General features: G+C 36.2%; 1 long non-coding RNA gene across 2 annotated transcripts; it reads right to left on the bottom strand.

The window, feature by feature from the left end:
• Positions 1-326: 326 nt before the first annotated feature.
• LOC128018178 (uncharacterized) lies at positions 327-10,087 on the bottom strand. Of its 2 annotated transcripts, none has more exons than XR_008184760.1 (7): positions 9,958-10,087; positions 9,292-9,405; positions 6,866-6,919; positions 6,700-6,771; positions 5,875-5,973; positions 2,441-2,485; positions 327-2,346 (listed from the first exon to the last, which is right to left on the bottom strand). It is a non-coding gene; the product is annotated as an uncharacterized LOC128018178 (long non-coding RNA). The 2 variants fall into 2 exon arrangements; XR_008184759.1 differs by having other exon boundaries at positions 9,292-9,408; positions 9,958-10,071.
• Between the last annotated feature and the right edge of the window lie 376 nt (positions 10,088-10,463).

Raw genomic sequence — 10,463 nt, 5'->3', positions numbered from 1 at the left:
ATTTAGGAGGACACTCATTTTACAATACACAAAACATGTCAGTTTTCTGGATTACAGGGACAATGTGTTTTACAGGTACTTGACCCCATACACAACACACAGACATGTCCCTATGCTGCATTACTAAGACTGAGGTGGTTAAAGAGTACAGGATCTTTAACACAATACACAACTGCACATCGTCCAACATTACAGGGACAAATGTGATTTACTGGAACCTGATCGTACACAACACACAGACATGTCACTATGCTGCATTACCAAGACTGAGGTGGTTAAAGAGTACAGGATCTTTAACACAATACAAAACATTACAGACACCAATGTGTTTTAGAAGTACTTTAATAATGACTTAAATTTGTGACATAAAAACAAATAAACAAAAAACGTAAAATTCGCCAATTATTAAAATGGGTAATCTTTCTATAAAAAAAGGAATGCCACACAAATCAAAACAAACAACAAATAATTAAGTCTAATTTACCAACTTAAAAAAAAACTATAAATCAAAAGCCATGCCTCATGTTGTAAGTACCTCACTAAATGTTAGGGATGCACCGTTGACCGGCCATAAATCGGAACCGGACGGTTTTTGCTTCAAATACACGATCGGCCGATTTTTCCGTAAGTGCGCCCGCGTGCACAGACTACATTGTAATCATTCGCTATCATGTCATTTGTGTGGAAGTATTTCAAAATCTGTGTGCTGGACACAGGCAACACGAGCTACACATCTGAGGAATAGACAGCAGGAAGCGAACAGCCGCTAGTGTACTGCTGCACAAATAAAAGCCTTTCCTGTGCTCACTGAAGCTGCTCGAGCGTATCGTACCTTTCCGTGCCCTGCACAAGCGAAGACAGTGAAGGATCAACTTCTTGCGAGCTGGATGAGAAACGACACAGATTAAACTGTGACAAAACTGAAATGTTTTTTTTTGTAAAGTATAACTTGCATACACGTTTGAAAAGTCAGAAGTAAACGTCAGTTCTGTATAGGATTATTTTCCTTTTTCCTTAAAATTACATTGACTTAATTTGATTTAAAAATCACCTGCTGAAGCACACTGAAAAAAGGGTTTCATTCATCCAATTAAAATATTTTTGGGTAATGATTCACAATTTTATTTTTTAACTTGAGAATAGTTCTTTATTTTTCATTGGCTCAAGTAAAAAAAAATATATAGATGTGAATCATTACCCTATTTTATTTATTTTTTTAATTGGATGAATGAACCACTTTGCATCTGTGCTTTATTCGCACCAACATTATTTGATTTTAACATTTTGGAATAATATTTATATAGCATACTTTTATTTAGTCTCATTGGTAAAGACCTTGTTTTAAATTTAAAACCAAATTTTAAAACTAAAATACTATATGCTGATTAAGAAACCTCTTATTGAATGTGTGTTGATTGTGTTGTTTGGACTGTAGAACTATGCAGTTATTGCCTTTAATTTCACATGGTTACAGTTAATCTTTTAATTTAAGGCCAGTTCTATGTAGTTTCAACCCAATCCAAAAACAAAAGCTAAATGCTGATGTCTGTAGCATCTATGTTTGTATTGAATGTAGGCTACTTACTGTGCAGTTATTGCCATTAATTTCAGATGGTTACAGTTATTGTTTTCAATAGCCAAAAGCCAGTTTGGCCTATTAAATACCAAATAAACATCTTGTTTATGCATACTTTCCTTTCTTGTTTGTTGCTTAAAAAAAATAATATAATAATAATAATAATAATCGGAAATCTGTATCGGAATCGACCAGTTTGCTTGTAAAAATAAATAAATATCGGTATCGTCTATGAAAAATCATGATCAGTGCATCCCTACTAAACACACAGTAAACATGAGATTAACTCGGAGCACACAATAGATGCTGCAGATGTGTAGAGAAACTGATTTATCTGTAAAGGAATCGTTCACTTCCAGAATGAAAAGTTTTTGACAAACTAACAATTGAACTTGTTTTCTACATGGAGATATTTGTATGAACTGCTGCTATAACAGTTTTGCACTATTGGAAATAAAAACAACAACCAAAGTGCTCATGATAATAGAATGACATCAAGACACAGGATGTACTGTAACATCACTTGCTTTGGGTTTTCCTTTTTAAGATAATTCCTCGATTTCTTACAAAATCCTGTATGTTCTGTGCACTGCATCTCACCAAAACAGGATCCTCAGCAGTTTTACACTGCTGGTTTTCAGTCATTGTGGCCAGTTTTCCTTTAGCTCTGTGGTCCTTAAAATGTTTGATTACAGCTGTAACTTCAGTGTTTGACCAGGACACTTTCTGCCCTCTCCGTGTGTTTTCAGTTTCTGCCTCACTCTCACTCTCTGTACAGAAGAATACATACTTTAGTGAGTTGTAACTCTACGAGAGCTCATGTACTTACATTGATGGTGCTATTGCAATTTAAACCTCTGGTACCTTCAGGAACTTCAGTGGTGCTCTCAATGGGCATCTTCTGAACACCTGCAGACAAACATATAATGATCAGGAAACTCAGAAGTAACTCAAACAGAAAATACATATATATACAGTATATATATTCTAATGGAATTGGCCTGTTAAACGTTTATTTTTGAAACAGTCATTTATCAGTTTTTTGCCTAAACACTAAGTATCAACATATTGGTATAGCCAGATAATACACCAATACAAAACTGATGCATCCCTAATTTGAGTAATATTCTGTTAGTAATGCTGGATTAATACAATATACGGTAACACTTTAGAATAGGGAACACTTATGAACTATTAACTACAACTTTTCCCTCAATAAATTCCTAATTTGCTGCTTATTATTAGTAAATAAGGCAGTTGTTACATTAATGTATTGGGTAAGATTAGGAATGTAGAATAAGGTCATTTAAAATAAGGCATTAATAAGTGCTTAATTACTACTAATAATAATATGCACGCTAATAAGACAATACAGTGGTGTGAAAAAGTGTTGGTTCCTTATTTTTTTGCATGTTTATCACACTTTAATGTTTTGGATCATCGAACAAATTTAAACATTAGTCAAGGAAAACCAGTGAACACAACATGCAGTTTTTAAATGAAGGTTTTTATTATTAAGAGAAAACAAAAGTCAAAACTACATGGCCCTGTGTGAAGAAGTGTTTGCCCCTAAACCTAATAATTGGTTGGGCCACCCTTAGCAGCAACAACTGCAATCAAGTGTTTGTGATAACTTTCAATGAGTCTGTTACAGCGCTGTGGAGGAATTTTGGTCGACTCATCTAAGCAGAATTGTAATTCAGCCACACTGGAGGGTTTTCAAGCATGAACAGACTTTTTAAGGTCATGTCACAGCATCTCAGTAGGATTCAGGTCTGGACTTTGACTAGGCCACTCCAAAGTCTTCATTTTGTTTTTCTTCAGCCATTCAGAGGTGGACTTGCTGGTGGGTTTTGCATCATTGTCCTGCTGCAGAACCCAAGTTTGCTTCAGCTTAAAGTCACGAACAGATGGCCGGACATTCTCCTTCAGGATTTTTTGGTAAACAGCAGAATTCCATTTATCACAGCAAGTCTTCTAGGTCCAGAAGCAGACCATCACACTACCACCACCATATTGTACTGTTAGCATGATGTTCTTTTTCTGAAATGCAGTGTTACTTTTACGCCAGACATTACGGGACACACAACTTTTGTCTCGTCAGTCCACAGAGTATTTTCCCAAAAGTCTTGGGGATCATCAATATTTTTTCTGGCAAAACTGAGACGAGCCTTTAGTCTTTGTCTTGGAAATCTGCCATGCAGACCATTTTTGCCCAGTCTCTTTCTTATGGTGGAGTCATGAACACTGACCTTAACTGAGGCAAGTGAGGCCTGCAGTTCTCTGAATGTTGTTGTGGGGTCTTTTGTGACCTCTTGGATGAGTCGTCACTGTGCTCTTGGGGTAATTTTGGTCAGCCAGCCACTCCTGGGAAGGTTCTCCAGTGCTGTTCCACAAATTTAGCACAGTGGCTAGATGAACAAATAACCAGACGCCACCTGATTCTAATATTCCATCATTTAATAGTAATGACTTTATGAATTTCTTCACTAATAAAATAAATAACATCAGAAATACAATAACAAATGTCAATTTTACAGCATCTAACACTTCAGTTTCATCCATCGCACCCAAATATAAACTGCAGTGCTTTACAACTATAGGACAGGAAGAGCTAAATAAACTTGTCACTGTATCTAAACCAAAAACATGTTTATTAGATCCTGTACCCAGTAAATTACTGAAAGAGTAGGCGAAAAAACGCTTCTCAATATTATTAACTCATCGTTATCTTTAGGTCACATCCCAAAACAATTTAAGATGGTGGTTATTAAGCCTCTTATTAAGAAACCACAACTAGATCCTAGTGAACTGGCAAATTATTTCAAAATCTATTTATTTAAACTATTTCAAATCTTCCATTTATGTCTAAAATTTTAGAAAAAGTTTTGTCTGCTCAATTGAGCTCCTTCCTGCAAAAAAAAAAAGATCTGTATGAAGAATTTCAGTCAGGTTTCATGCCCCACCATAGCACAGAAACTGCACTTGTTAAAATTACAAATGACCTGCTTCTTGCGTCAGCTCAAGGCTGCATCTCATTGCTAGTTTTACTTGATCTTGTGCTGCGTTCAACACCATAGATCATGACATCCTCATAGATAGATTACAAACCTATACAGGTATTGAAGGGCAGGCTCTAAGATAGTTTAGATCCTACCTGTCCGATTGCTACCATTTTGTTTATTTAAATGGGGTGTTTATCATCTCATTTATCATCAGTAAAATATGGAGTGCCACAAGGATCCGTCCTAGGTCACCTTCTATTTCCAATATACATGTTGCCCCTTGGTAATATTATTAGAAAATATGGGATTAGTTTCCACTGTTATGCTGATGATACTCAGACCAGATGAAACTTCTCAATTATCTAAGCTAACAGAGTGTGTTAAAAATGTAAAAGATTGGATGACCAATAATTTTCTCCTATTAAATTCGGATAAGACAGAGATATTAATTATTGGACCAAAAAAAACAGTACATAGAATCTAGTAGATTACAATCTGCAACTAGACGGATGCACTGTTACTTCCTCTACAGTCAGAAATCTGGGTGTTATATTAGACAGCAACTTGTCTTTTGAAAATCATATTTCCCATGTTACAAAAACTGCATTCTTCCATCTTAGAAACATTGCCAAGCTACGAAACATGTTATCTGTTTCTGATGCAGAAAAGCTAGTTCATGCATTGCAATGACTATTGTAATGCACTTCTAGGTGGTTGTCCTGCTTCGTCAATAAACAAGCTACAGGTCGTCCAAAATGCAGCAGCTAGAGTCCTTACCAGGTCAAGAAGATATGATCATATTACCCCAATTTTACAGTCTCTGCACTGGCTACCTATTAAGTTCTGTATCAGTTACAAATTATCATTACTTACCTATAAGGCCCTAAATGGTTTAGCTCCTGCGTACCTAACTAGCCTTCTACCACGCTACAACCCATCACGCACCCTAAGGTCACAAAACACTGGACTTTTGGTAGTTCCTAGGATAGCAAAAACCACTAAGACTTCTTCACACAGGGCCATGTAGTTTTGGATTTTGTTTTCCCTTAATAATAAAAACCTTCATTTAAAGACAGCATGTTGTGTTTACTTTTATGTTAGTTACCTTTGACTAATATTTAAATTTGTTTGATGATCTGAAACATTAAAGTGTGACAAACATGCAAAAAAAAAAATCCGGAAGGGGTCCAACACTTTTTCACACCACTGTAGTTTAGAGACCCTAAAATAAAGCGTTACCCAATAATATTTTTAACTTTTATTATTTTTAAAAAACACTTAGCTGACACATACCAGCATTACTGGAGTCTCCCGCAGCTCCAGCAAGAGCCTCATCATCAGAATCACTTTCTTCAGGATCAGCGTCATCAGAATCTGTCATGTTGATCTCATCTTCAATGAAAAATAAAACTCAGAACATGAAAAACATCTGCATTCAGAAGTCAAACACAATCACACACCATTTATAAACCATTCCTAAAGACACTACATTCTACAGTGAACACAAGACATATTTCAGAGAAGAGTTGCCTTAAACATTCCTGTGAGTTTAAAAGACCCGCTGTGCTACGCATGCTAGGATGGACGTACCTTCAATCTCAATGTTCTCCTAAAACATACATGTGATACTTTAAGAGCAACACTGTCTTTCAATAATAACTTAATGTATTTTAATGACAGGGAAGTTGTGGTCATTTAGTTAATAAGATCATTTAAAATCATAAAAGAACATTTACGTTACAGACCTTAAAAGGTACTGGTCAATATATTACTACAAATCTGTATTTAGAGCAGGGGTGTCCAGACTCTGTCCTGGAGGGCCGGTGTCCTGCTGAGTTTAGCTCCAACCCCAGACACACCTGAAGCAGATAATACTAGAAACCTCCAGGCAGGTGTGTGTAGACAAGCTGGAGCTAAACTCTGCGGGACACTAGCCCTCCAGGACCAAGTCTGGACACTCCTGATTCAGACATCGACTAATATTACTGAAATTGAAAACACGTCATTAAATTACATACATTTGGTAACAGCTAAGTATATCACAGCCCATGAAGACATCAGACTTCAGAGCATTCACTGTTGCACTGAAATAACAGTTCATCTGAAACATGTGAATACCTCCTTAACTCCTTCAGCGGGGACAAAAAAGCTCTGCTCCTCATTCAACACATGCTCTTTGACTGGTGACATCTGAAAACAGTGAAAAAAGCAAGGCTCATGTAGAGACGATTTCTTACAACATCAATCTAACATTTCATCAAATATGCAATGCACATTTTATTACCTACTCAACACAGTCCTGATCATCCAATAGTAACCGGTCCTTCTTCAGAGTCACCTGAAATTAAGGAAACAGAAATAAAAAAAATAAACATTCTACTGCAGACAAAGGATTCAGGGACTGTACAAATTGATAATGCACATATACTGGAGTCCATAAACACTGACTGATCACTGACACATGAAATCAAAAAATCAAATTTAAATTAAAATCAATCAATCAATCAGTCGCAGAACCTTCTCTACATCTGTGTCTTCTGACTGGGACAGAGTATTGACTTCAAGAGTGGACGGTTCAACCACAATATAGAAAAGAACATCAAATTAGATATCTGTGACAATAAATGAGTGCATAAAATACTGATTTAAAACATTAAATTATTTTATAATCTTGCTTCTATCAATGTAATTTACAAGATTACAATATTTCAAACCAATATTTAAATTTTCAAGTGTTACCCAAGTTAATGTTCATGACTTTGTAAGTATTACATTACATGCATGTATACTGAAGTATGTCAGGTTGTGTGTATGTGTTTACACCTGTGTTACGAGGACCCTGTTCTATGAGGGCCATCATAAGAACATGGTCTTGACTTGACTGAAGAGTCTCAGTGTGTTATTAGTTTGAAAAAAGTCTGGTCTATTTGTAACCTTGTTATTACCGGGACATTGGTAACTAGACAAATGTGGACAGCTTATTTCAAGCATTTCTGTGTATGAGAAAAACTGGTGATTTGAGACACAGTGTCTGTGTTAGTTATACAGCATGAAACCAAGACTCACTTTTAACATCCACAATAATGCAGCAAACAATGTCTCTTAGAAACACATGTGGACAACGTAATCTGTTCTACTCTTTTAAGGACTAGCACAATTATTTCAAGAACTTCTTGGATACCTTTATAGCTGCTGTGCCCTGTTCAGAGTTCTTTAGGTTCTTTAGACACTGATTCTACTCAGTTATCATTTGAAAATACTGAAAGTTTTGAATAAATAATATGCAATCTTGGAGAATGTTATTTAAATAAAAAAGCCAAAATAATAATAATAATAATAATAATAATGATGATGATGATGATGATGACACAAATATGATAAAACTGCAGAATACAGTAGTATACAGCCTGACAGTAAATTTCAAACAAGGGGAACGACTTTTTACCAACTTATATTACAATATACTTAATCTAAAGGTAACAATTAGACATTTTGAATATCACATGGCCACAATGAGATGTGAATGATCCATATTTAGCCTAATATTTCACATTCACACAGCCCAATGTCATGGTGATAACTAGGGTCTTCAAATACCAGGCTTTTGTCAAACAAACGCCACACTGAAGGTGTTTCTCAATGTCAAGGATACTTCCTTAGCAGGACTGGTCCTTCCAAGTCACTTCCGTCAGAGGCTAGGTGAGGCTCCTCTTTAGCATTCGGAGAACACGTAAATGGAACAGGCTAGCAAATGCACGTCATTGCGTCAGTGAAAAGGTCAGTTTGAAGAACGCTGTGGTATAATGGTATAATATTAACGTTAAATTACTTTGGACAACTTAACTAGTTATTTATAAAAGAAATGCCGGTGACGCAACCAAGCTAACAATTGTTAAATGACAGGTCCGGTTCAGTTAGCCATCAATAACGTAATTTGTATTTGTATAAATTACAATCTTAATATGGTAGTAATTTGTACTGGCAAACTTTACTTATATATTTACTACAGTTATAACAAATGTTTGGTAACGTAAATAAAAACCGTTAACACTCCGACTCTAGGATTGTGGGTGATTTGAGAGCGCGAAGGCTACACATATGCATCCTTTCCTGTGTATGGGATATTTTTCGAACGAAGGACTCAGTCCTTGGTTGAAATTCCGAGGATCCTCGACATTGGAACAGTCCTTCGACGGATGTCGATGACGTAGCATCCTCGAAATTCTGGCTTCCGAGGATCCTTCCTTGACATTGAGAAACGCCTTGAGATTCTCATATGTTCTCATGATGGTCCTCATAAAACAGGGTCCTCGTAACACAGGTGTAAACATAGTCTTGATGTCACATTGTGTGTATGTTTACACCTGTGTTACGAGGACCCTGTTTTATGAGGACCATCATAAGAACATAGTCTTGATGTCACATTGTGTGTATGTTCTTATGATGGTCCTCATAAAACAGGGTCCTCGTAACACGGGTGTAAACGAGACACTTTAAAACAACAGAGAGGTGAAACCATCACAGAGAACCACACGTCATCAACCAGAGACAGATTTAGTACACGAGACATTTTAAAGGCATAGGAAGAAAATCCTGTCATCATTTACAAACCATCAAATGGTTAGTAATGTCTTATTTTGCCCAACAAAAGATATACAGGACTGAGACAACTTAATGCTGACTATATGATGACAAAATAAATCAACTCACCTTTAAGATCAGTGATGAACCTGCCCTTGAGCCCATTCTGGTCTTTCTGTTGAAGTGAACACTGTATGGCCTCAGCTTTCTCCTTCGCCTCGCACCTTCAGCCATCCTCTGTGTCTGCTTTAATAACAATAAGAACTGTTGGCCTCCATCTGACAATATTACGTTTGTTTGTTTTCAACTTAATATGCAAACGAATAATGACAGTTCTACTGAACAGAATATATGTGTAATATGATGTATTCTGTATATCTGTATTCTACAAAGCACTATACAAATAAAGGTGATTTTACTTATTATATACAGTAAGTATTGGGAAGTGAAAAGAGCACATCTCTGTGTTTATTAATTAAACCAAGCTGAACAGTAATAATATTAAACATAACTGCCCCTCCCCTTCACAGACTGTAGCCATGACAACAGATTATTATGATGGCTAGACTGTTCTATTACATTTACAGTTATACTGTGAACGAAAAGAAGTTAAACTGACAAGCATTGTTGATTCTTGTTTGATGTTACTCTTAATAGAGGACACTTAGTGTAAACACGCTAGCGCCATTAGCATCACGCGCTAGCTGCTTTCTAAAGAGCACTGAAGACACTCACGAACAAGCCAAACTGAGCCACAAACTCTCAGAGAAACGATTTAACAGCAGTATTACTAACCTTTCATATAATAGTTGTTTCCAACAGCTTCACACCACAGATGTCTTCGCTTCAGGTGCACAGATTGTGTCCGGTCCAAACAGGAAGTTACAAACCGACACCCTTGCCTCGCTGATTAGAGCACGAGTATACGGGATTTATAATAATAATAATAATAATAACAATAATAATAATATATTTAAATAACCATCTATGAAACGTTACATTAATAGCGTTACATCAATATACTGATATTAAACTGAGTAATTACAGCTTTGAAGTCCCATTCATACTTTATATGATGATATTTAAGGAATATGTTTAATTGCACGATCATTATGCATTTATATAATCATATACAATCGATAAATTATAGCAAAAAAGTGTTTAAATAATTACCAAACTGCATTAACTTACTTGTACGGAGCTATTAGCGGCAGAATGTAGTCCCGCCCACCGCCGCCATTTTGTTTTCGCGATTTCCCGCCCTCCGGTGCCGATCTAGCCAATCAGCGGCCTCCAAACTT

This window comes from Carassius gibelio, chromosome A8 (genome assembly GCF_023724105.1).
Source record: "Carassius gibelio isolate Cgi1373 ecotype wild population from Czech Republic chromosome A8, carGib1.2-hapl.c, whole genome shotgun sequence".
NCBI lineage: Eukaryota > Metazoa > Chordata > Actinopteri > Cypriniformes > Cyprinidae > Carassius > Carassius gibelio.
This window is presented reverse-complemented; position numbering and strand designations above follow the sequence as displayed.